The sequence below is a fragment of the Aquarana catesbeiana genome, linkage group LG13, assembly GCF_042186555.1.
Source record: "Aquarana catesbeiana isolate 2022-GZ linkage group LG13, ASM4218655v1, whole genome shotgun sequence".
Classification (NCBI taxonomy): Eukaryota; Metazoa; Chordata; class Amphibia; order Anura; family Ranidae; genus Aquarana; species Aquarana catesbeiana.
In genome coordinates, this window is record NC_133336.1 from 75,863,378 (window position 1) to 75,889,573 (window position 26,196).

Genomic DNA, 26,196 nt, shown 5'->3' on the forward strand with positions numbered 1-26,196 from the left:
CACCAGCCCTCTTCCCCAGATTCAACGTACATGGACCTGTGTTGCCTTTTAAGTGAATTAAAAAAAATACTAATCCAATTATCCCTCATAAAATGAAGACGAACAAAGGCAGACATGCTTGACGTACAGCCAGGGTAACAGCCATGGCTTCCTCCATAGATACAGTGGAGGAGTCAACATGGCCACCCTGGGACAGGAAGTGTGTTATTCACTAGATTACCAGATGTAAAGGGTAAAAATGCCTAAAAAAACCCAAAAAAAACCCAAAACAAATGCAGCCACCACATCTAAAAACTGGTGAGCTGCAATATATTACATTTTTGTATTTGGGTTTAGGTACACTTAAACACTTTAACCCATAGCAAGCATGCAGATCAGCAAAGTTGGACAGAAGTCCTGAGCTGCAAGCTTGCTCCAGGTCAGTGACTCAAAGTATTTCAGCCAGAGGGTCGACATTACAGCCAGTAAATTACCAGTTTCAAAAAAGGTCAGCAGTAGTCGTCTCCACTTTTATGTCATGGTAGTCTTGTAATAAAGCTGAATCCTTCTGAAAAATGCTAGTGGCCTGGCATTATGTTATTTCATACCTTGTCACTGACCTGTAGCAAGCGTGCAAATCAGTAGAGTCAGAGTAAATTCCGAGGTTTCTGATCTAATTATTACATTTGGAAGTGCTAATTAACTCACCACAGCACACATACTATGCTTTGTGGTTGGCTGTGTTTACAAGAAAAGTGCAGGTCCAGTTTTTGTTCCATTGCAGTACAATAAAGTGTATTATTTCCAAAAAAATTGCGTTTGCAAAACAGCTGCACGAATACTGTGTGACATAAAAAATTGCAACAATCGCCATTTTATTCCCTAGGGTCTCTGCTAAAAAATGTCTAATGTTTGGGGGTTATAAGTAATTTTCTAACAAAAAATACTGATTTAAACTTGTAAACAAAAGGTACCAGAAATGCTTGGTTGGCAAGTGGTTAAAGTGGTTCTAAAGGGCGGGACATTTTCTACCTTATTGCATTCCCTGCATTAAAATGAAAAGTGTCACAATAAATTAGAGCTGCGCGATTAATCGTTAAGAATCGTTATCGCAATTTTTTTTCCCTGCTGCGATCTTGAAAAAAGTATTTCCCCATTCTTTCTATGCAGAGAATTCTCTCTGCTCTGCTAAAGCTGACAGCAGTCAAAAGAAAGGGAAAAAAAAATCTGGGCAGTCTGCCAAGAATCACAACATTCTTTAGCAGTGAAACTAAGACCCCTTTCACACTGGGGCGGGCGTCGGCGGTAAAACGCCGCTAACAGCACTATGCCGGTGGTATAGCTGCGTTGCCCCAACACCGCTCCTTCACCGCTCCAAAGATGCTGCTAGCAGGACTTTTTTTACCCTCCTGCCAGCGCACCGCTCCAGTGTGAAAGCCCTCGGGGCTTTCACATTGGAGAGACAGCAGCGGCTCTTTCAGGGCGCTTTGCAGGCGCTATTTTTAGCATTATTGCTCCCTCAAATCGCCCCAGTGTGAAAGGGATCTAAGTCTAAATATTGTAACAATTTGTCCTTTAAATCAAAGGAATACACTTTGGTGTGTAATTGAGGGAAGTTTAACCACTTAAACACTAAATCTTTTTTTGACATTTGTTGGTTTCAAGTTAAAATCATTTTTTTTGTTAGAATATTACTTAGAACCCCCAAACATTATATATATATATATATATATATATATATATATATATATATATATATATATATATGGACAGATATTTAGTAGAGACCCTAGAGAATAAAATGGTGGTTGTTGCAATATTTTATGTGTCACTGTATTTGCACAGCAGTCGTTCAAATCAGGGGCAGACTGACCATTGGGGCACTGCCCGAGGGCCCAAGGCCAGCAGGGGGCCCCATGAGAGTCCCCCTGTCCGTCCCAATCTCTGCTTATCCCAGAGCCCAGTTCCGGAACAAGTCCTAGCACTGAGCTCCGGTAACTAGGCTGACAGGGGCTCGCTAGTGTTGGGCAGTGAGTCAGAATATTGTCTGTGCCTGGGCTATCTCCTGCAGTGATTCCCCTCTGTGACAGCTGAGCCAACATCTCTCCCTCCTGAGCCTGCACACAGCTCACTGAGGATCCTCCTCCTCGGCTCCAAAGTACACAGACAGGAAGGGGAGGAGCAGGGGAGAAGAGATCTTACACTGCAGGAGCCACGCTGATTCTGAGGTCTGTGTATAGTTTGTGGCTAGAGGGCAGAGGGCAGGTAACACATGGAGTAGTGATGGGAGAGGGGGGTTTAAGAGAAAATGTGCTTGGGGGGTGGGGGGTCCTTGAGGGAAGAGGACATGTGCTAGTGGGGGGGGGATTTCGAATCTGACCCCACTTCCCCAAAGCAAAGAGTTGCCACTTGCCCCTCTCTGCTCCCATCCCAGGGGCCCCTCTCTGTCTCCATCCCAGGGGCCCCTCTCTGCCCCCGTCCCAGGGGCCCCTCTCTGCCCCCGTCCCAGGGGCCCCTCTCTGCTCCCGTCCCAGGGGTCCCTCTCTGCTCCCGTCCCAGGGGTCCCTCTCTGCCCCCATCCTAGGGGTCCATGGGTGTACACATGTTACAGCCTCAGCAGAAATTACAGTGTACACCCTGTCACGCTTGGCATGGGGCTGCTCTGCAAAGGCTGTGCAACCTTGTACAGTACAATGACCAAGTGGTTAAAGCATGCTGCTACTGCATGCATTACACTTGGTTGCTGGGTGTTTGCAGAATGGCCCTTTTGACTTGATTGGGTCACGATCACCCACCAAAAGCAACAGGGAGTATAATTCCTGCCGCAGCATGTGTACATCCTCAGCTGCTGCCTCTGCAGCTAAAGGGGGTAGAGACCAATGTATGTGAAGTGGGCAGTGTGGCAGGGACACGGGGGGGGGGGGGGGAACCATGATCACCTATTGTCCAGGGGCCCCATGAGTTGTCAGTCCGCCCCTGGTTCAAATGCAATTTTTGGGGAAAAAAAATTACACTTTAATGGATTAAAAAAAAAACAACTAACCAGTAAAGTTAGCCCAATTTTTTTTGTATAATGTGAAAGATTTTACGCCACGAGAATTGTGATCTTTTTATTCTAAGCAAAAAAATTGTGATTCTCATTTTGGCCAGAATCGTGCAGCTCTACAATAACTGCATCGCAACTTGCCTCCCTATATTCTTAGTTCCTATCTTGATCCACGCTGTGCCCAACTGCAGCGGTGCTGGCCTGTGTTCCTCACAGGACACAGAGCCAGCAGTGGGAGCCATTGTAAATCAAATCCTGTGAGGAGGGAGCATGGGGCGGAGCCAAGCCACAATGTGTGTCTATGAACACACACAGCATTACTCAGGAGCGAGCCTGTCACGGAACGTCCCACACTCCGCTTGAGTGCTTCCGTCATATACCGCTTCCTAAGTTCTGGAACACGAGTCCAATGGATCTGGCTATAGGAACCCCAAGAACTAGACAACACCAGTCTTGGAGTACATCAGAACTACTCTTTATTTGAGATCTCCCACACATTTATACACCAGGATGACTCAAAGCTAACCTAATTAACATGAGCTCCAATAGGAGTCGTCCCGTCTCCTACATTGTATAGAGGACAATGTGATCAGCTCATTCAATTTACACACATTACCATAAACATCAACACAGGGTTAATTGGAACAAACAACAATGAGTTGAATACCCTTAGAACCTAGACTAAACTTATTTACATTAAACACATTATAGCTGACATCAGACAGGTGAGTGGAGTTGATGACATTAGCATCTCCTCACAGTATGTGTCCCAACAGTATAATTCAGTCTTATCATTCTAATATGGCATATAACGGGTTCCAGAGTCTGTGTGTTTTGGGGGGACATGGAGCTGAATCCAAAGTAACACCAACCCCAGGGTCCCCAGGCATACAGCTCACAGAGAGCACCATTCCCCCAAATGCTAGGGCCCATAATCGGTGGGCAAGAGGCTTGCGTTCAGTCCCCTCCAATAGCCTCTGTCCCGGGTGAGTTTGTCACATTTCTCCCCTTTCGGCAGGAGACTAACAAAGGAGGAGACCCCAGACGGGTTGACTCCGAAGTTAGTAAGTAGCTCCAGTCCTCTAATGCCTGTACCCACACAGTACCCCAAACAAATTGTTCCAAACAGAGTATTACTCACCCAGCCATCCTCTGCCTCTCTCAGAGAACATATCTGCCGCTGGGGAGAGGCCTGGACTGACCCTTCTCCCTGGAGTCCTTTCTGCTGCTGGAGAGAAGACAGGGTGACTGGGCTCACTCTGTCATGCTGTTGGGGATCTGGGCCCACTGCCCAGCATCCCTGGGGTATACAGGTGGAGACTGAAGTCCCATCCACCTTCACAGGAAATCCATCCTCTGTTAGTTGAGGGCAGAGTCCAGCAGTCCTCGGCCCTGTTGCCAGCCCTTCTGCTGGAAACCCCACACCATCTGTTCCAGCTAACTGTTGGGGAGGGAGGCCGACTGCCCCGCCTCCCTGGAACTCTGCAGTTGTTGCCGGTGCTGGGCAGAGGTTGGTAGCACTCTGCCCTGTTGCCAGCACTTCTGCTGGGGACTCTGCATCCTCCGCTCCGGCTAACCGTTGGGGCAGGAGGCTGGCTTCCTCCACTCCCAAACTGTGTAGCTGCCATTGGGGAGGTGAGCTGGCTGCTTCCTGTTCCATTCCCTCATCTGGCTGCTGGGACGACATGTCGATGGTACTGTCTCCCAGGTGCACTGATCTTTGCTGGGGAGGGAAGGCCGCTTCCTCCACGCTGGCCAACTGTTGGGGAGGGATAACACACACCTCCTCTCCCTTCTCCCCCTGTATCTGCTGCTGGGAAGTGATTGCCACCTTCTCACCCTGAGCCTCCAAAACTGCCACAGGTGTGGGGCAGAGGTCTTGGACCCTCTGTCCGTTTGCCAGCACTTCTGCTGGGGGTTTGCTAGGTGGTTCCTCCTCTACAGAAATGTCTATTAAATCCCCAGTCTCTGGAATTGGTAAAAGTGTGGGACAAAGGTCTTGGACCCTCTGTTCAGTTACCAGATCTTCAGTTGGAGAAGTTTGTTTTAACTCCATAGATGCTGCTGGCAGAAAATCACATGTCCCTGTCAGTGTTGTGGGAGAAAGGCCGACTATCTCTTCTCTCAAGAAGGCCGAAGCCACTGTTGGTGCTGGGCAGAACACAGTGAACTTTGGCCCTGATATCAGCTCTTCTGCTGGAGGCTCAGCAGAAAAGTCTATCAAATCCCATGTCTCTGCAACTGATGTCTGGGGATAGAGATTCACCATCTCCTGTCCATGGAACCCAGAAGATGCTATCATTTCTGGGCAGAGGTTAGCAGAGCTCTGCCCTGTTGTCAGCACTTCAGGTTTGGGGACGGCAATCTCCGGATTTTCCACTGCCGATTCTCTGGCATGCTGCTGAACTTGTTCTAGCAGTTTCCTGTATGCCCTTTCCAGATGCTGTTCCTTCCTTAGCAAATGGTCCAGATCAGGTTTGAGCTCTGAGACCCCTGCAAGACCGAGCATAGACTCTCTATAGTCTCTCAGGTCCTCAAGGTCAGGTTCCCCTTCATCGCCAAACATAAAAAGATCTGTAAGGCTCTCCCACAGCAATCCAGGGCCGCCAAAGTCATATCCCTCCGGAGAGCATTCTGTTGTCTCCCCTAAATATCCCTCCTCTGCATGCCATTGCAGAGCCCGATAACGATTGTCCAGCTCTATCTCCTGCTTGACCAACCTGTCCAACTCAGTCACCCATTGCTCCTGGGGGCTGCTCTCCCAGGAATGCCATCCGCAATGCCCGTTGGTCACTGGCCCGTTGCTCTTGGGTTGGAAAGCACTTGCCCTGTTTTATACCAGCGAGACGGAGGGCTGCAATGCAGAGCTCCACCCGAATTTGCTGCCTAAGCTCCAGGTATTCATCCTCAGACACAGTCCTGGTGTATGTTGAAAGGATGATCCGCAGCAGCCCCGGGAACTCTGATGCCAGGTCCATATCTCCGCTGGGGTGACTGAAGTCTGCTATGCTGATCTTGGATCCAGTTGGAGGTTTGGATGTCCCAGACTTCAGGAAGCTTTCCCGCTGCTTGCCACCAATGTCACGGAACGTCCCACACTCCGCTTGAGTGCTTCCGTCATATACTGCTTCTTAAGTTCTGGAACACGAGTCCAATGGATCTGGCTATAGGAACCCCAAGAACTAGACAACATCAGTCTTGGAGTACATCAGAACTACTCTTTATTTGAGATCTCCCACACATTTATACACCAGGATGACTCAAAGCTAACCTAATTAACATGAGCTCCAATAGGAGTCGTCCCGTCTCCTACATTGTATAGAGGACAATGTGATCAGCTCATTCAATTTACACACATTACCATAAACATCAACACAGGGTTAATTAGAACAAACAACAATGAGTTGAATACCCTTAGAACCTAGACTAAACTTATTTACATTAAACACATTATAGCTGACATCAGACAGGTGAGTGGAGTTGATGACATTAGCATCTCCTCACAGTATGTGTCCCAACAGTATAATTCAGTCTTATCATTCTAATATGGCATATAACGGGTTCCAGAGTCTGTGTGTTTTGGAGGGACATGGAGCTGAATCCAAAGTAACACCAACCCCAGGGTCCCCAGGCATACAGCTCACAGAGAGCACCATTCCCCCAAATGCTAGGGCCCATAATCGGTGGGCAAGAGGCTTGCTTTCAGTCCCCTCCAATAGCCTCTGTCCCGGGTGAGTTTGTCACAGAGCCCAAAGGTGTTTCCCCATAGCAAGCGGCTTGCTATGGGGGCACACACAGAAGTGTATAAATTAGGTAGCGGTGGTGCTGCGTTGGTCTAGAGAGTAGGGTAGACCCACATCCCAAATGTGTCTAGGCAAATGGAAATTTGTTCCTCTTGCGGGACTTTAAAGGGAGAACCTACTCAGGAGTAATCAGGAGTATAAGGAGTGTGAGTTTGAAATGAAATTAGGTATTTATTAAGGTATAGACTTAAACAGATCTGCAGTACACAGGGTGAATATACATGGGATACAAAGGGATACAGGATGCGTGATAACAACAAAAAAATGTTTTTGCAATACAGTATGCAAAGATACACAATCGTAGAACTCCGATACATATGGAATACACATACGGGGAGTACCCGACGCGTTTCGAGATATACTCTTCTTCAGGGGTGTCTGATTTGAATCAGCACAAACAGAGGTATGTCTATAATTTAGAAAGACAATTATGGGTCGGTGTGAAGCGGCGGCGTGCAGACAGATCAGGAGAGAGGGCATAGAACTGTGTGTGACTTTTCACTGCAGGGGCTCATCTTGCCACCATCATGAATCCCATGTTACTTACACCTTTGTGGTGCCTACTTGCTATATCCCTGCTACCCCCAGCTTTTTGTAAAGAAGGCAGCAAAAAGTTACAAATTGGGGTGAAGAAAAGAGTGGAAAATTGCCCCATTAAATCTCGTAAAGGGGGACACCCTCAACATGCATTACACAGGGAAGCTGGAAGATGGCACTGAGTTTGATAGCAGCATACCCAGAAATCAACCTTTCACTTTCACTCTAGGTGCTGGACAGGTCATCAAGGGAGGGGACCAAGGTCTGCTAGGAATGTGTGAGGGGGAGAAAAGGAAGCTGGTTATTCCTCCAGAGCTGGGATATGGAGATAGAGGTGCACCACCCAAAATACCAGGAGGAGCCACTCTTATATTTGAGGTGGAGCTCTTAAGCATTCAAAGACGATCAGATTTGTAATTGGGGTGGCGGGGGGTGTCTCATTCCTTTGTACGGGGTCCTGTTTGTGCTGGAAGGCAGCGTCTCACACAGTGCTGAATAAAAACACAGACACAAAAAAAAAAAGACAATTATGAGCCAAATGTAAAGCATTGCATAATCAACATCAACATGAGAAAAAATGTGACCATTATGGTAAACGCATATGATATGTATATAAAATAAGAACAGTAAGTACTGACCATGTAGTATTGCTTGGGGGAATGTGTATATTACTGCATCCATTTAAAAACATTCAGAGGGAGAGGGTTGGAAGGGACATATCGCCACTGAGCACCAAGTTATGTGCTCGCTCCTGTGCACGAAAACTAAAATTAATTTTCTTTTTTAAAAAATGATTTTGTACTGAAAACAATGAATTGTGGAATTTTTGTTGTTGTTTTTTTACATTTGTCTAACAATGTAGACTTCTTGTATAGCTTAGAAGTCCCATTTCTTTTCAAATGTTTTTTTCAGGAAGAGATGTGCTCTTTAAGGGAGAGTTGGTTGGAATCCTTATGGCTTCTTTTTTCCTCTTTAAATAAAGACTTATGAATGTCCCTCTGATTAGAGGTCCATTGCAGCATAGAAATGGAGCATAAACAGCAGTATCAGCATGTAACGATGTGGTATACAGTGGTATCCGTCGCTGCTCTAGGGCTTGTGGTATGGCTTAGTGTAGTAAGATTTTGTCTCCTGTCCCCCTGCAGATATTTACATTTTTTTCATACAAATTTGAAAAACTACAAGGATATTCTAAATGTTGTGACAGTAACGGCCATTTGACCATAGTCCAAGATCAGAGAATTGCTGAAATCACTGAATTACAGGGTCACAACCTTCCTTCCTATTTATAGAGGTGAAGCTGCCACATTGTGACATGGCAGTGACAATGTGGTTTGCCGAGCCCTGACTGCACCCCTACAGATAGAATAAGTGCTGGCATTTCTGCAATCTGATGGAAATGGAATTACCTGTCTGTCGTGCAATCACCGCGGAACAAGCTTACATAACTCCTTTTTTACTCAAAGAAGCATTACTGGGATTTCCGTGCTGCAGATACAGGAAATATGTCTTATTTTCTTTCTCCCTAGGGACTTTGCATTCCGAGAGTGATTTGTTGTAATTGTATGAGAGTATTTCAGAGAGTAATCTTCCACAAAAACTAGAGAGATCACCTGTTTAAACAAATACGCTATATGCGTGAATATTGTTAAATTTGCTTTACTTGCTGCTATTTTGTGAATAAAATCAAGCACTAGCTGCAAAGATAGGATAGCTTTTTATGATCTATATATAAAGGAAGTCTGAACTGAGGAAGTATGCTGCGTGCCATTGATGTGCTCTCCTGAAAATGCTAGTTCCCTGTCATGCTGAGCCAATGGGGTTGACTTGCTGAAGGGTAACAGACTGTTCATTTTGCAAGGGAATTATCCCCAGAGCTTAGTGGAGGCGTGGGTTCGAATCCCACTTCTGAGACCACTGAACTGTAGGGGTTAAATTCTACCATCGGTCTCCCTGTCACCTACCTTGACTATCGGGACCCTGGAAGCCTTGCTTATTCAGACCACACACTGGATCATAGAAAACAGAGACTTGTTTATTGGGTATGGTTCATCATGTTAAATATACAAAAGACATGTGGGAGGGAACATCTCTGCCCACCAATCAGATACAAATGTAATGCATTGTGATAAGTGCATCAGATAACACATTTCCTTTATTCATTTAACCAATCATAGAGATACACATACAGTAAAACCTTGGTTTGAGAGTGACTTGGTTTGAGAGCGTTTTGCAAGACAAGCTACATTTTCTATTAAACTTTGACTTGATATACAAGTAGCGTCACGTCACAACTGAGTATAAAAGAGAAGAGAAGCATCTCTAAGCATCTCTAATTGTAGCAATATGGTTACATTTAATGAAGGTACAACATTTAGCAACATATTGGTGCACTTGCTACCTCTCTTCTCTTTTTATACTCTGTAGCTCCTGCTGGATTTTGCTTCTAATCTCCTTGTGGAGGCTTCCATTTGTGGATGGACATTTTATGGTTACACAACCAGGCTATAATCTTTTTATATGGAATATAAACTGAAGGACCTATGAATAAATGGTTGTAGAACGAATCATTTGAGTTTCTATTATTTCTTATGGGGAAACTCGCTTTGATATACAAGTGCTTTGGATTACAAGCATATTTCTGTAATGAATTATGCTCGCAATCTAAGGTTTTACTGTATTTGGAATTCTTTACGTATTCGTAGCTAGGCAAACTATACTGTTAATTAGTAGAGTTTATAAAACACTAAAGTGGTTTCTTATCTTCCTTTCTAACAGCTGAGACATTTGTCCGATACATATGTTCACTTACAAGTTCCTCATATTAAGTTTCACAATTACTATATACCTTTCTCAAATATACTTAGAACAAACCGCTTCAAAACAGAGCCTAAAGTAGCACTCTACAGCCCGAAATATTATTCCTCATTATATTAAACAATTATTTAACCCTATACTTAGTGAATGATGTAAAGCTTTGCTGACTTCCATCATCCAATCATATGCAAGCAAAAATTCTTTTTTTTTATTTTTTATTTCCTTGCACGTGATTAGGTACTCTTTGCAAAGTGAAACATCACCTTATTCAAAAAGCTCTTGGGCAAATTCCCTTGCAAAGAGCAACTTCCCTTCTGAAAAATGAACAACCTATTTACCTTAAGTAAATCACCCCCAATGCCTTCCATAGTTTGGCTCACTGACTCAAACATTTCCTTTTCTGTTCTGGAAGTGCATAAAGAGTCCCACTGGAGTTTATTTCAAAGGTGAATTCAAGGGGTGTCTTCCTCTCTGATCATTCTGAATGCTGACAAATGGTCATATATTAACTTTGAGCAGACTCATGAAAGCTTATAGTTGGTTAAAAAAATATATAAAGAGATATGAAATTTATGGCACCATGATGATTGATATTTGTCGTTAGAGCTGAGTGTTTTCACAAGTTTACACCCATAATCATGTTCTTGAACAATCATGTGACAAACTTCTACCAGCTTAAGAGAAGTTGGTTTCATTTAAGCTTTCTGAATAGCACAGATAGCAGTGTATAAAGGTTTTGTCCATACTGCCGCATACCAGTTAGCTAGAGGAGATCAATGTAGTAGCAGTGTTTACTACATTGATTACCAGGGGAATAAAGATGTAAAAGAACACAACAGCCACCAAAACAAGGGACACTTTTAATTCAATGTAAGTACAGTCCCTTGTGCTGATTTAAAACATATTTAACTAAACTTGAGCTTTAAAGGGAAGACTGCTAGTAGATAAAATGAACACCATTTAATGCAGTTCTAAATTAATACAGAAATCAACTTGTTATAAACTCTATGTAATCCCTACATAGCAGCACTGGGAGAAAAAGGGTCAACACTGTAAATCATAATCTGCTGTAAAGACGTGCTGTCCAGGAACATGCTGACAGGAAGAGAGAGATGACTTTATCACCCTGCTGCTGTCCCTTCAATGTCCAGTCACAGCCTGGGGGTAGGGAGGTGACTAGATTGTATTACTTAATTGCAGTAGAGAAAAGTAGGGTCACCAGCATTGCTGTAATGTCTGGCAGGGCTGAGCAAATCTTGGAAATAACTGGATAATGGTACAAAGCATTTGAAAGGTTATACTGCTTTGATATATACATTTAACTGTATATTTGATTTTTTTTTTTTTTGTGAAGTTCGGCTTTACAAGGTAATACAAAGTGCAGCAAATCCTGGTTACCGATTTAGATGGCATCTTTGATTGCTTTGACGTACATTTCAAATCTGTGCAATTTGGACTACTTTATTAAATAGCCCTGAAAATTGCATCTGCATATTACCCTGAATACCCTGGACAGCTGCTCAGTCAATATATCACTCTGCCTAATGCTTACAATTAATATGGCTTTGGCGAGTGTTGTGATAATGCAGGAAAAATAAGATTCCTCGGGAAGAATTTCTCCTGCCCAATGTTGCTGTTTATTCATAATAAAATAAAATGAAAAGTTAAAGCTTCCCTATGAACTGGATATGTTTCCCCCTTGAAGCAGAATAAACATAACCTAAAGTTGGCATTTGAAGGCAGTTTGGCATACACAGCTCTTTTGGAGAACAGACAGATTTTTCCATTCTGTGTGCTCTGTTCTCCGTGGGATTGCTCTCTGTAACATATCCAGGTACTCTGAGGCTTGTCATCTAAAAATAAACACTATTAGACCAGGGTAGGAGGTGGGAGTTTTACATGTAGCATCATTAATTTACTCAAGTATTCATGATCTACCCACATATAAAACAAATAATGTGGTGCTTCCTCAATACAATAAATACAATAAAGTGCATAAACTTCACTAAATAAATATTTGTGTAAGCAATATATTGCAAATAATCAAATGAAGTGTCTGTTTTCTGCATACACAATTCCAATGAAATATAAAAAGTGCTCCGTGCGCAAACAATTGCAATACAATATTGAAGTGCTCCGTGCAAAAATTAACGTTCATATAGTGATGTCACCATCCAAAGTGCACACATAAATAATGTTCAAATTCTTTCAAAGTGAAGAACTTCCACCATCTGTGATCATAGTGTGATCTCTCTCACCCTCTCAGCTCAGGGAAAGACCTCTACAGGTCTAGTCGCATTTCTGGTATCACTCTTTAGGTGTCAGCAGCCGCAGGCTCCTTCTCCTTGAAACACTCAAAAACCATAAGCTTCTCAGTATATACTGGAAATTCAAATGGATACTTAATATCTCAACACCTCCATGCTCCTCCGTAGTAAGCTCACATGCAATAGAAATGAATCTCCATGTGCAGAATCCCAATAAAAGTATTTTATTAAAAGCATCAACTTACATTTTAAAATACCACGGTTCAGCTTCACAAATATCAGGTACTTCCGGTCTCGTCCGTGACCGGAAGTGACGTCATCCGGCTCCTCCCGACGTGTTGCGTCACTGATCACGTGGCTTCTCCAGCTTACCCCTTTCCTTTTTTTTTCAAATATAAATTTTATTATTTTCTATAAACAGAGAGTCAACATATAAAACACAGTACAGTGTCCATCATCATATTTGGTGTTCACAGATGAGTACATGACCTAACGTAGATAATTACCACAATATTTATGGTTGGACATTCAATATTTGTAATTAACATTGGCTGATATAAATCAACTGAAACTGGATATATAAAAATGGTTTCTGGCACTACTTCTTCGTAGTTATATGTCTTGTTGAACCGTGTGTTCCCATAGTTCGGGGACAAACGAGAAATATTCCAGAGACCAAATAGTTGGGAACATAAAGATTCCATAAAGAGAAGAAGAAGAAAGAGGATAGGAGGAAAAGAGAAAGAAATAAAAAGGGAGAGGGGGTCAGAGAGGGGATGAGGGGAGAGGAAGAAAGGTAGGGGGGGAGGGGGGAGAGAGTTGTGGGAGCGATAGACCCGGATCTTCTATGTGAAATATATTCTATAATGTTGTACTATCAAGTAGCTAACATAGCCACTCCTTCATCTGAGTATATAAATAAGCTCCAGAGTGTCCATGCCTGGAGGTGGTGTTCTTGCTTGTTCTGTGCCGTAAGGACTAAATCCTCCATTCTCCTGATCTCTTCCACTCTGCGCAGCCACAACCCTATAGTCTGGGGCGAGCTTTTTTTCCACAATAGTGGGATGCAAGATTTAGCTGCGTTTAATAGCTGTCATACTATTGATTCTTTTTATATTTCGATGCCGGGATGGTAGTGGCATGCAGCAGAATGAAAGCTGGGTCGTCGCTTATGGGGTTTCCGTAAATTTTTGAGTGATCATTCGGACTGTCGTCCAGAAATGTTTCAGTAGAGGGCAAGACCAGAAGATATGGAGGAGTGTCCCTTTATCTGTTTGGCACCTCCAGCATTTGTCTGAGGTAGTCGGGAAAAACTTGTGAAGTCTGGTAGGGGTATAGTACCATCTAGTTAGTATCTTGTAATTACTGTAAGTTCCTGAGTCTTTGTGCAGATGGATGTTTTCAGGGAAAATCTGATGATAGTTTGTTTTTGAGCATTAATAAACTGGCGTTGTAGGTCATTTTCCCATTTTTGTATGTATGTCAAGTCAGGTTGTTCTGTGGGGGAGTTGAGTAAAACATACGTTTTAGATAGTACTTGAGGAAAGACTCCCTCATCTCTATAATAGTCTTCGAAAGTCGTCAAGTTTCGATTAAATTGTGCTGGGTTGGGGAGTGAGTGTAAGAAATGGTGTAGCTGTATTGCTTCCCAAAACGACAGCTGGAAGTGACCATTGTCGGCAGTAAGGGTTTGTACGGAGGGCCAGGTATTATCTACTAGAAAGTGTGATGCTCTGTCCCTGCCAGATAGTGCAAGTGTCCCATATCCCTCTTGTTTCAGGCCAGGAGGAAAGGCAGGATTACCTAGTATAGGGTAAAGAGGGGAGTTGTTAGTGGAGAGGGATGTTGCAAATATTATGGATGCCCCTATCCGGAGGGTAGTGCCAATTACAGGGTGTGACTTCAACATTGGAGAAATCTGGTCATAGCACCAGACTGCTCCTTTCAGTGTGGCCTCGGACTGTGTCTGTTCCAACTGTGTCCATAATTTGTTTTTATAATCGTGGTTCCAATCTATTATTCTCCCTAAGTGGATGGCCAAATAATAATTTTTTACGTCAGGGAGTGCTATTCCTCCATAATGTTTGGGTAAGGTTAAATAGCGTCTACGTAGCCTAGGTCTTGATTTTACCCAGATAAATTGGATAAATAGGGAGTGTATTTGTTTAAAGTATTTAGGTGGGATTTTGTTCGGTAGGGCTTGAAACAAGTACAGGAATTTTGGGAGTATAGACGTTTTAAGCAAGTTACACCTGCCGAACCAGGAGAGGAGTCCTTTTTTCCAGTCCTCCAGCAGTAATCGGGTCTCAGTCAGTAGGGGTGGAAAGTCGAGTTCAAAGGTACGTTTTAAGTCGTTTGGAATTAAAGTTCCTAGGTACTTGAGGGAAACATCCGACCATTTAAATTTGAATTGTGATTTTAGCGAGTCCATTCTACTTGGTAGTATATTGATCCCCATTGCAGCTGATTTATCAAAATTGATTTTTAAATTGGCTAAATTTCCATATTTATCGAACTCCTTGAGGAGGTGTGGTAGTGATTTCACCGGACTGGATAGGGAAAACATAAGGTCATCTGCGTATGCAGAGATTTTATGTTGAGTACCTTTTATTGTCGCACCCAATATGTCAGGGTTTGATCGTTCAGTGCACAAAAGGGGGTTCTAAGGTTAGGGCAAAAAGTAGAGGTGAGAGTGGACATCCCTGTCTAGTGCCATTAGCTATTGTGAAGGGATCTGAGAGAATCCCATTTGTTTTGACTTGGGCCGTGGGTATAGAGTAGACACTAGAGATCCATTGTAGCATTTTACGTCCTAGACCGATCTGTTTGTGGACTGCTTTCATAAAGCCCCAGTTGACGCGGTCAAACGCTTTCTCAGCGTCTATGCTGAGAAAGACACATGGGGTTTTATTTTTGGTAGCTATATGAATGAGGTTAAGTACTTTGGTGGTGTTATCCCGTGCTTCTCAGGCAGGGATAAACCCTACTTGATCCAGGTGAATTAGGTCTGGCATGAACTGGGTCAATCTGTTGGCCAACACTTTTGTGAATAGTTTAAGATCCACGTTCAGATGGGATATGGGCCTATAGCTGCCACATGCTGCCAGGTCTTTTCCTTCTTTTAATATGAGGGATATGTGTGCCCTCAGCGTGTCTCTAGGGAATGAGGTTCCTTCGCTTAGACCGTTAAACAACCTCACCATATGAGGGCCTAGGAGTGGTAGTAGAGTTTGGTAATACTGCAGTGTAAGCCCATCTGGTCCCGGGGCTTTGCCTGGTTTCATCCCTTTCATTGCTCGCTGTAGTTCTTCTAAAGTGATGGGATCCTCTAGCCCTGCTCTGATCTCTGGTGTTAGTTGGGGAATCTGTGATGCTGAGAGGTAGTCGTTTATCGTTATGTCATTTGGTGGTCTAACGGGGAGATTATAGAGGGATGTGTAGTAGTCCCTAAATTCTTTCGCTATCTGAGTTGGTGTGGTCTTCTTTTGTCCTGATGGGTCTATGACTTGGGGAATATATGTGTTAAGTCAGTGACTCCTTACCGCTTTGGCTAGTAGTTTCGCACATTTATTTCCTGACTCGTAAGAAAGTTTACGGCAGATTTGTAATGCTGCTTTGGCTCTATAATGTAACACACTGACTGTTTGTTTTCTAAGGGACGTCAGTTCTGTTTCTAGGGATGCGGTCGGTGTTGTTTTGTGTTTTAATTCTATGTCATGCATCTTCTGAAGGAGTTCAAACAGCAAGTGTTCTCTTTCTCTTTTGATGCGTGCCCCATGTTTGATGAACACCCCTCTTATCACAGCCTTGTGGGCCTTCCATAAGATGCCCGGGTCACAGTTGTCAACGTCATTTGTTTGGAAGTATTGTTGCAGTTCAGTCTTGATGTCTGTCAGGACCTCTGGTGTTTGTAGAAGGCTTTCGTTGAGTCTCCAAAATCTGGATCTAGTGGTCAGGGAGGATGACAGGCAATAACGCATAGTGATAGGAGCGTGATCTGACCAGGTGACATTGCCTATCTCTACTTTGTGGACTGCTTCCAGCTGACTATGGGGGGGAAAAGAATAATTTATTCTTGAGTATACTTTATGTGGAGCTGAAAAATAAGTATAGTCTCGTTCCCCAGAATGGTGCAGTCTCCAGACATCTATCAGTTGGGCGTTATGTAAGTCTCGTATTATACGCTTGTGAGTGCTCATACGCATAGAGAAGGTATTTGACGAAGTGTGGACCACGGGGTTTAGAGGCACATTAATGTCCCCCAGTAATAAGGAGAGCCGGTAAAACTGTAATCCTTGAAGTGTCGTTTATTGGTACATCAGAGTGACAATAAATCTGACACGTTTCGGCATTAGCCTTAGTCGTAGTTAGTTTGAAACAGATATGGTAAAATATATATATACTCACATACACACAGGCAAACGCCATCTCTACAAAATTGGCCTATCAGGTTAGTGTCACAGAAAATTAACATATTTGATACCACCAATTATTCAAGTGGTTAGTGACTACACCTGTTTTTAGCCAGCATGAGAAGAGGGAGAGGAAAGAAAGGCAATATAAAATTATTTTGTTGAGCCAAAAAGAAGTGTGTAGAAAAAATGCTACATGAGATATTAGGACCTCAATACTCCAAGGGAGAAATATATTCCTTAAAAGAAGGGAAAATGTTCAAAATGTTCAAATAAGATACTTTGTGGTAGCAAAAAAATCTAAAGTCAAGATTAATGGCAGGATCAAAAGAGAAAAAAAAAATGGGAGGGGGGATTCAATTTATGGCGCGATCAAAAAAGAATACAATTTATGGCAGGATCAAAAAAGAGGGGGATTAAATTAATGGCAGGATCACAAAAAAGAGGATGGAATCTATGGCAGGATCAAAAAAAATAAGAAAGAAAAAAATACAATTAATGAAAAAAGAGGGATGGAATTTATGGCAGGATTAAGGAAGAGGGATGCAATTTATGGCAGGTTCAAAAAAGAGGGGGATTAAATATATGGCAGAATCGCAAAAAAGGGGGGATTGAATGTATAACAGGATCAAAAAAGAGGGATTCAATTTATAGTAGGAACAAAGACAAAAGGTACAATTAATGAAAAAAGAGGGATGCAATTTATGGCAGGATCAAAAGAAAAAAAAAGAAAAAAATAATTTCCTTTTTCTTCTTTTTCTTCCCCCTTTCTCCCTCCTCTCTCCCTTTCCCTCTCCTTTTCCTTTCCCCTTCTCTCCCTATTCCTTCCCTTTGTTGGGCAGGAGGAAAAAAAAATTTTTTTTTTGAGGGCAGAAAACAAGCACAGAAGGAACATACTGGGACAAAAAGACAAATACTGAAGCAGGTGACAATAAAACTGAAGAGGATGATGTCATTTGAGAAATAGATCCACATCCCATCTGTGGTTCATGCCTGTGGGAAAACGTGTCCCCAACAGGAAAATTGACTTAACTTCCTGTTCCAGTAGCCCTTTGTGCTTGTCTCCTCCACGTACCGACATTTTGATTTTTTTGAACTGCAGAGAAAGAGAGAAGGAATCCATATTACCATCATGTATAAATTTAAAGTGTTTAGATACATTGGATAACCTTCTCTCATTACTATATGCTGCTCCGTTAAAATGTTCACTAATCCTTGTGCGAAGGGGCCTAGTGGTTCATCCTACATATTGTAATTTACAAACATCACATTCTATCACGTAGACTACATATTGAGTACTACAATTTATAAAATCCTTAATAGGAAATACCTTATTTATTATGGTACGAGGTGATAGATTTATGATTCTTGTTATGTTTGTTACAATACCTACAAGTATTTAAACCACAACTATACGAGCCATTAGTACTGAGCCACGTTTTGGAAATAGTGGTGGTTTTGTGTAGACTGGGCGACAAGGAGTTACCTAAAGTTGGGGCACGAGGACAAGAGAAATTACACCCTTTAGAAAGCACATCTATTAGGTCCTTGTCACCATAAAGAATGGGAAGATGTTTATTTACAATCTGTTTGATCTGATTAAACTCTCTGGAGAAAGTGGTGACAAAGGTAAGGGAACTCTTGTCCTTGTTCTTTTGAGTTTTATGTTGTGTATATTTTGAAGAGCAAGGGGATTTATCTCTGTTGTGCAATAGATTGTACCTGTCCTTCTCTGAGGCTATGGAAATGGCTCTATTAATATGCCACTTCTGATAGCCTCTAGCGCTTAATCGTTTTGAGATGTTGGAGCATTCTAGCTCTAACTTTCCGGGTGGAGCAGTTGTGCTTGGCTCTAATAAACTCACCCACCGGGATGGAACGAATAGTATGGGGTGGATGGCAGCTGGAGGCCAGAAGTAAGGAATTTCCGGCAGTAGGTTTGCGGAAGGTTCCAGTATTTATAAGACCAGTGCTGGGGTCACCCCTGAGTGTGATATCTAGAAAATCAATCATGATCTTATTGCTCACATAAGAGAATTCAAGATTAAGGCTGTTATTGTTGAGGTATGAAACAAAAGAAGTTAACGAGGAATCCGTGTGGTTCCAAATTAAGATCAGATCGTCTATGTATCGCCCATACCAGTGGATGTGCAGTGCATAGATATTGAGATGTGAAAAAAGAAAACATTCTTCCCAATATCCCATGTATAAATTAGCTAACGATGGAGAAAATTTTGCAACCCATGGAGGCTTCAAAAAAAAAATATAAAAGTGTAGCGCTATAATCCACATCCACAAACGTGTGCATCACAGTACATAAGTGCATATATAAAGTGAATGCTAACAAAACATATATGACCATAAATATGGATAATACCAAATAATTAAATTGTATTAATCACAGGAAAAATTAAATAAAACGATAAATGTACTTAGTTATCAAATGTACCAGTGACTAGTAATAAGAAACCCGTGACGGTTCCATAAACCAAACACCTCAAAATAAAAAAATTAAAAATCATAAAGCATAACAGTCCATATTGAATATGTAAAAATATGTGAAAAAATTGTGAAGAACAACGTCACCCAAGGTCTATGGGGGTAATAAATGGCCAGTGATGGAAAAAAACTCCCAAGTTCACAGATGGATGGTTTCACCAATTCTGGCAAGTAGGTAGACAGTAGGAAAACCACAAGTGTGCAAAGATTTTACATCAGTGCCGGGGCCATCACCAGGAGTTGAGGAGGCTTACCGGAAATATATGACCTGAAGTGGCATACGCCAAACAAGTCAGAAAGGCTTAATGACCAACGATTCTGAGGAGTGCGTCTTGTCAGATGTCATCAGCGTATGGTGGAGAAAGGGGTAACTGCACGGCTTCCTCACTCATGGACAATCCAGCATAAGCCAAACGTATAATTCATATGCCATGCGAGGAGCAAAGAAAACTCACATAGCGTAATAACGTTTTTAAAACACTAATTTATTAAAATAATTAAAAAACAAACTCACATTTTTGAAGATCGAAAAAAGCTCAAATATCATATAGCGGCAATCGTGAGGGGTCCACCCGACATGTTTCAGCTAAGAAGCCATCATCTGGGGTATGGAACCCCCTCACCTCACCGCTTAATAAACACATAATGACCCCCACTGGGAGTGTCATGGTACCGGAAGTGTAACGATTAACATCACTTCCAGTTAATATAGATCTTACTTTTAGTTATTGTGTTCCCACACACCTAGGGGCAAAAGGACAATTGTAGTCTGTTAAAAGGACTTATTCCTAATAAATTATAAAGAAAGAATCCGAAATGACAGCGAGCTTGGACAACTAATCCGGAAATAATCCGGAAGTAAACCACACTGTCAGTGTGGCCAGACGTCATTTGTCATAGGGGTATAGCGGCGCCGTCGCGCTCCACCCATCCAGTCAAGCCTCACTGACGTACAGCGCGATGACGTCATCCCCGCACGTCCAGTGCGGAGTCGGTGCGCTCCACCTTGCTGGCCAAGCCTCGCTAACATGGTACTAGCCACATCATATAGAGAACACTGTTGCGCTCCAGAGAGCTAGACCAAGCCTCCATCCGGGATCGGTCACTCCCTAATTCTTAAAGTGTCAGCAAAGGTGGACACCTGAAACCAAACCTAATAAGTTACTGTAACATAATGATACCAATCCACCTTAGCTTTAAAGGGATCACACTATGGTCATAGAGGGGAATCTGCCTTAAGTGTATAGTGATTATATATATAAATCATGAAATGACACTACCAATAAGGGGCATCATATGACATAATTAGTAATATGATAAACAATATTATAACAAGACTTATAATATTGAGATTGTGATAAGATCTTTTTCAAGTCTTGTTATAATATTGAGATTGTGATAAGATCTTTTTCAACAAGACTTGGAAAAGATCTTATCATAATCATATAGGGGCATCCCCCAAACAGTAAATAGTATGTAAATATAACATTACTTGGATCCAGTTGATATATTGGGACCAACTAGAAAGGGGAGAACATAGTAGTTATTATGCTTGATTAATGAAAGAATTGATGTCCCACTCTATGTTAATACCCTGCAACAATAATATGCAAAGAAGCTCGCCCTGGTTTACACCAGGAAGTATGCTTCGTCCTACTGGGGAAGAGGTAAGAGACGACCGGGAGAGGCCCTCTCAGCACGACCCAGTCCTCCCAGCTTGGTAACGTAAGTCAAATATCTACCCTAAATAGACATGCGTATAACAGAAAATAAAACAGAATGTAAAACAAGAAAAACAGGTCATCACAACTGAAATTGAACCATCTGTTATATTAAGTCCTCAGGCCCAAGTAGCTATAGTATGTGTCCTGTTCCTTAGCATTGGTCGTGGTGGGATCAATGGGGGGAGGTGTATAAGGATCCCAACCCCATGGGGTCTGCTATTATGTGTTCATACTCCCATTGGGCCATCATCCCTGTAGGTTTGTGTAGGGAATCAACTAGTCAACCTAGTTGACTAGTGACTTCCTCAATGGAGGAAGTCACACATATTTAGCCCACTGCAAACGCGGTATACGTAGGGAAAGGACAAGTGACATCTCCCCTCTTTTTCCTGGCTCTCCCACTCAGGTTATTCTCCTGGCACAGGACAGCTTTATATGGGTGTCTGAGTAGGGGATAGGCATCCCTGACTTCCTTTGTGATTAATTTCCCCTCTCTGGTCTCCATGAGTGCCAGTATGGTCCCCCAATAACCGGGCTTACATAGCGCCATAGATAAGGGGCAGTTCCACCCGTGCTGTCTCAAATCCAGAAAGGGGGAGCTCCGGGGGGATGGAGGTTCATCTGCGGGGATTCCGTCCATGATGTATATGATGTATAAGTAAAAGATAAGAGGGGGCAACGAGGAGGAGGGTCAGAGGCAATGGGGGGGCAAATGCAGTGCACAAAGAGAAGTATCTGAGTGGGGAATCGGATTCCCTCAGCTTACCATTCAGACGCTGTCACTCAGTCCTCTCTAGGTGCGTCTGCCGAGTTATAGCGAGATCTGCGCCGGTTCCTCTGTGGCCTCGGGGATCAAGCTCTCCTCAGGTTGAATGATCCAGAGTGGGGGGGGGTGAAGCGTTGCAACATCTGGAGCCAATCAGGTACTTCAATCGGATCAGTTCCCAAGGATGCAAACGGAGCAGGGAGGTCAGCGGGGGTCCGGAGGGTGAAAGATTGTTGGGCTTTCTTGAAAGTCACTGAGATGGGAAAGCCCCATCGGTATGTTATCCCAACCTGTCTAGCCACTTCTAGTACTGGTTTCAGGAGGGCTCTTCTCTGTAGTGTCTGGCATAATCCGTATGCTAGCTCCATCTGATTCAAAGTCTCCCTTCTCCCAGGCAGCCCATAGTAGCAGCTCTTTATGAGCATATTGGTGAATTCGAAAGATGACATCCCTCGGTCTGTCTGGGTCAGCCGAACAGGGACTGAGGGCTCTATGGATCCGGTCAAAGGATAGGCTATGTGGGTAGAGCTCTCCCATCATGTCCCTGAAGATCACCAGGGTGGATGCCGCCAAGTCCTCTGTCCCAGTAGCCTCTGGAAGATCCCTCAAGCTCAGGTTGTTACGCCTGCTGCAGTCCTCGATCTCCTCTAACTGAACTGTTGAGTGAGAATCATGTTTGCTTGGGCGGTGTGTGATGTCTCAACCGTCGACTCGGTCAGTTAATAATTGTACCTCTTGCCGCACCACCTCTATTTCCTGGCAGTGGGACACCTCCAATTTACTCACTATGGCTTCTATGCCTGTCCTAGTAGGGAGGGCCTGCAGGAGCGCTTTCAGCTCAGTGTCAGCTCTCAGGGTTAATGGTGTCTATGAGGGTTGCGAAGGTCCCTCAGGTTCCAATCGGAACATTGCTGGGATGGGTACAGTCTATGTTGGAGGCGATCGATAGTGGTGCCTGGATAGAGGGGCCTGCGACTGATGTTCGCTATGAGGGTCAGACCTCGTGGTGTCCGCCATCTTGGTATTCGGAGAGGCCCCAAGGTTGTTTGAAAGAAATCTCTGTATGTCTCCACTCCTGTGTGGCTTGGGGGACACCCGCTTTTGATATCTGCCCCTTCGCTTTCCAGCGGAGTAAATGACGAGTAAAACGGGTGAATAGTTACTGTTCTAAAGCTGGTTAAGGACGGGTCGGACCGGGAGCTCCTCAGGCACCCGTCTTCACACGACCATATCCAGACCACGCCCCCTACCCCTTTCCTTTAACCCTCACACCAAACCCTTCCTCTAACCCTCAAACTAGCCTATCCCTGTAACTCTGACACTAACCCTACTCCAGACCATTCCTTAACTTAAGGTGCAACTGCACTTTTAGTGCAGTTACACATTAATGCTTAATAAATGTATCCCCAGCCCACATCTCCTCCAAGGTTGTTTGTCCTCCTGTCCCAGCTCTGATAAGATATTGGCTTTACAGCCTCCTTTCTCATCCCCTCTTAAAGATCCTCTCAGTCACCTCATGCAAAACCACAGCTGTATTCAATCTTTAGAGAAATCCAACTAAGGTGACTTGTGTGGTGGTAGCCCTGTAAGTAGAGTTTTTAAATATTTGTCAGAATAGAGCTTTCATCAGAATACTTTATAGTATCAACACACAAAATAAATCCTGGCAAGTCAGGTACTTACTACAGTAGGTCATTCAAATCTCTTAGTCTTGAGCATGAGACAGGCGACAAGTGACACAACACTCAGGTGAGCATAATGGTATCTTTCATCTTGAGCACTGTCATGATTCGAACATTACACAACAAATCACACAGGTGTAAATAGCGGCTTAATTCTGTCATTATCAAGGAACTGTACTTTTTTTTTTTCACTTTAGCCTAGAGCCAAAAGGATAAGTTAAAATATAAAAAACAGGATTGTACATTGTGGTGTTATTATTATTTTTTTTTTACTTTTCACCAATGCTTTCCAAAGTTCTCAGATCTATAATATGCTATTTTCAACTTCCTTCCATGCAGTAAATCATTCTGCAAGGTCTTCCACTGCTCAGCAAAACTATAATGGGCTTTAAAATCAATAGTCTAAAAAAGCCAAAGACTAGTGGCAGAGGCTTGTCCTGTGACATCACAATGTATAAATCTTTGACTTTGTGTACCCTGCAGTTATTTATATGTGTGGGAGTGATTGATGATCTCCTTTAGGCATGTCTGTACTTTTACCATCGCTTGCAGAAATGTCAACTTTCTTATCAAAGAAAAATATTTTTCTGCAATGTAGTGATTGTTGAGTGTGATTTTTTTTTTTCCCCCTATTTATTGCACACACAGAAGCATTTCCTAAATTCAGATCTGAAGGTTGCATTATTATACTACAACAAACAAAAAATTAAAATGATTAGGCCAGGATTGTCAGCCTGTTAATTCTGTAATTCGTCAGAAGCTCTGAGGAGCCTAGCCATAGACATGAGAATGGGGTTGGAAAGCGCATTCCTAAATACTCTTAAATTGGGTGTTTATATACTGAACAAACAACCCTGGCACTGGCTTATATCATATTTTTTGTGAAACCATCACCTCCCCTCTTCCTAAAATTGGTTGATCAGAGGTTGGCTGCAGAAGTCGAAGTCCGTGAATGGACAAACAAAAATAAAAGCATTTCCTAGCACAATACTAAACTACTGAATTAAATAATAGTATTTTCAGAAAGTGAAGTCAGTAAAGGCAGACTGTTTCCTTTAAATTATACTGACTATAAAGCGATGCAAAACATTGGAGCCAGGGGAACCTACATGTAGTATGCATACCACAGGGCAGTTTGCAGTATGGTCATAGTTGGCATTCATTACTGTTCTCTTGAATGAGCAACTGGAGGGAATTTGAATTTTACACACTGTATCTGCCAACTGCAAAATATCATAGCCAGTTACAGAAAACCATTCTGGTCATTTGTTAGATTATGCTACTTTGTTTTTTATTACCCTGTTGATACAATATATAAATCCACTTTATGGCAAAACATTGGTGAACATCTGACTATTAAATCTACAGTGCCTTGAAAAAAGGTATTCATACCCCTTGATATTTTCCACATTTTGTCATGTTACAACCAAAAATGTAAATTCATTTTATTTGGATTTTATGTGGTAGACCAACACAAAGTGGCACATAATTGTGAAGTGGAAGGAAAATGATAAATGGTTTTCCAAATTGTTTACAAATAAATATGTGAAAAGCGTGGCGTGCATTTGTAATCAGCCCCCTTTACTCTGATACCCCTAACTAAAATCTAGTGGAACCGATTGCCTTCAGAAGTCACCTAATTGCTAAATAGAGTCCACTTGTGTGTAATTTAATCTCAGTATAAATACAGCTGTTCTGTGAAGCCCTCAGGGGTTTGTTAGAGAACCTTAGTGAACAAACAGCATTATGAAGGCCAAGGAACATATCAGACAGGTCAGGGATAAAGTTGTGGAGAAGTTTAAAGCAGGGTTAGGTTATAAAAAAAATAATCCCAAGCTTTGAACATCTCACGGAGCACTGTTCAATCCATCATCTGAAAATGGAAAGAGTATGGCACAACTGCAAACCTACCAAGACATGGCCATCCACCTAAACTGACAGGCTGGGTAAGGAGAGCATTAATCAGAGAAGCAGCCAAGAGGCCCATGGTAACTCTGGAGGAGCTGCAGAGATCCACAGGTCAGATGGGAGAATCTGTCCAAAGGACAACTATTAGTCATGCACTCCACAAATCTGCCCTTTATGGAAGAGTGAGCAAGAAAAAATCCATTGTTGAAAGAAAGTCATAAAGAAGTGTCTTTTGCAGTTTGTGAGAAGCCATGTGGGGGACACAGCAATCATGTGGAAGAAGGTGCTCTGGTCAAATGGCACCAAAATTGAACTTTTTGGCCTAAAAGCAAAATGCTATGTGTCTGGTGGAAAACTAACACTGCACATCACCCTGAACACACCATCCCCACTGTGAAACATGGTGATGGTAGCATCATGTTGTGGGGATGTTTTTCTTCAGCAGGGACAGGGGAGCTGGTCAGAGTTGATGGGAAGGTGAATGGAGCCAAATACAGGGCAATCTTAGGAGAAAACATGTTTGAGTTTGCAAAAGACTTGAGACTGGGGCAGAGGTTCACCTTCCAGCAGGACAACGACCCTAAACATATAGCCAGAGCTACAATGGAATGGTTTAGATCAAAACATATTTATGTGTTAGAACGGCCCAGTCAAAGTCCAGACCTAATTCTAGTTGAGAATTTCTGGCAAGACTTAAAAATTGCTGTTTACAGACGCTCTCCATCCAATCTGACAGAGCGTTTTGGAAAGAAGAAT

At 42.8% G+C, this 26,196-nt stretch overlaps 1 protein-coding gene and 1 pseudogene across 1 annotated transcript in view; both read left to right on the forward strand.

The window, feature by feature from the left end:
* TYRO3 (TYRO3 protein tyrosine kinase) overlaps window positions 1-26,196 on the forward strand; it is a 334,891-nt gene that overhangs the window by 173,883 nt on the left and 134,812 nt on the right. The window lies entirely within an intron of this gene.
* LOC141116394 (peptidyl-prolyl cis-trans isomerase FKBP2 pseudogene) lies at window positions 7,233-7,892 on the forward strand (annotated as a pseudogene).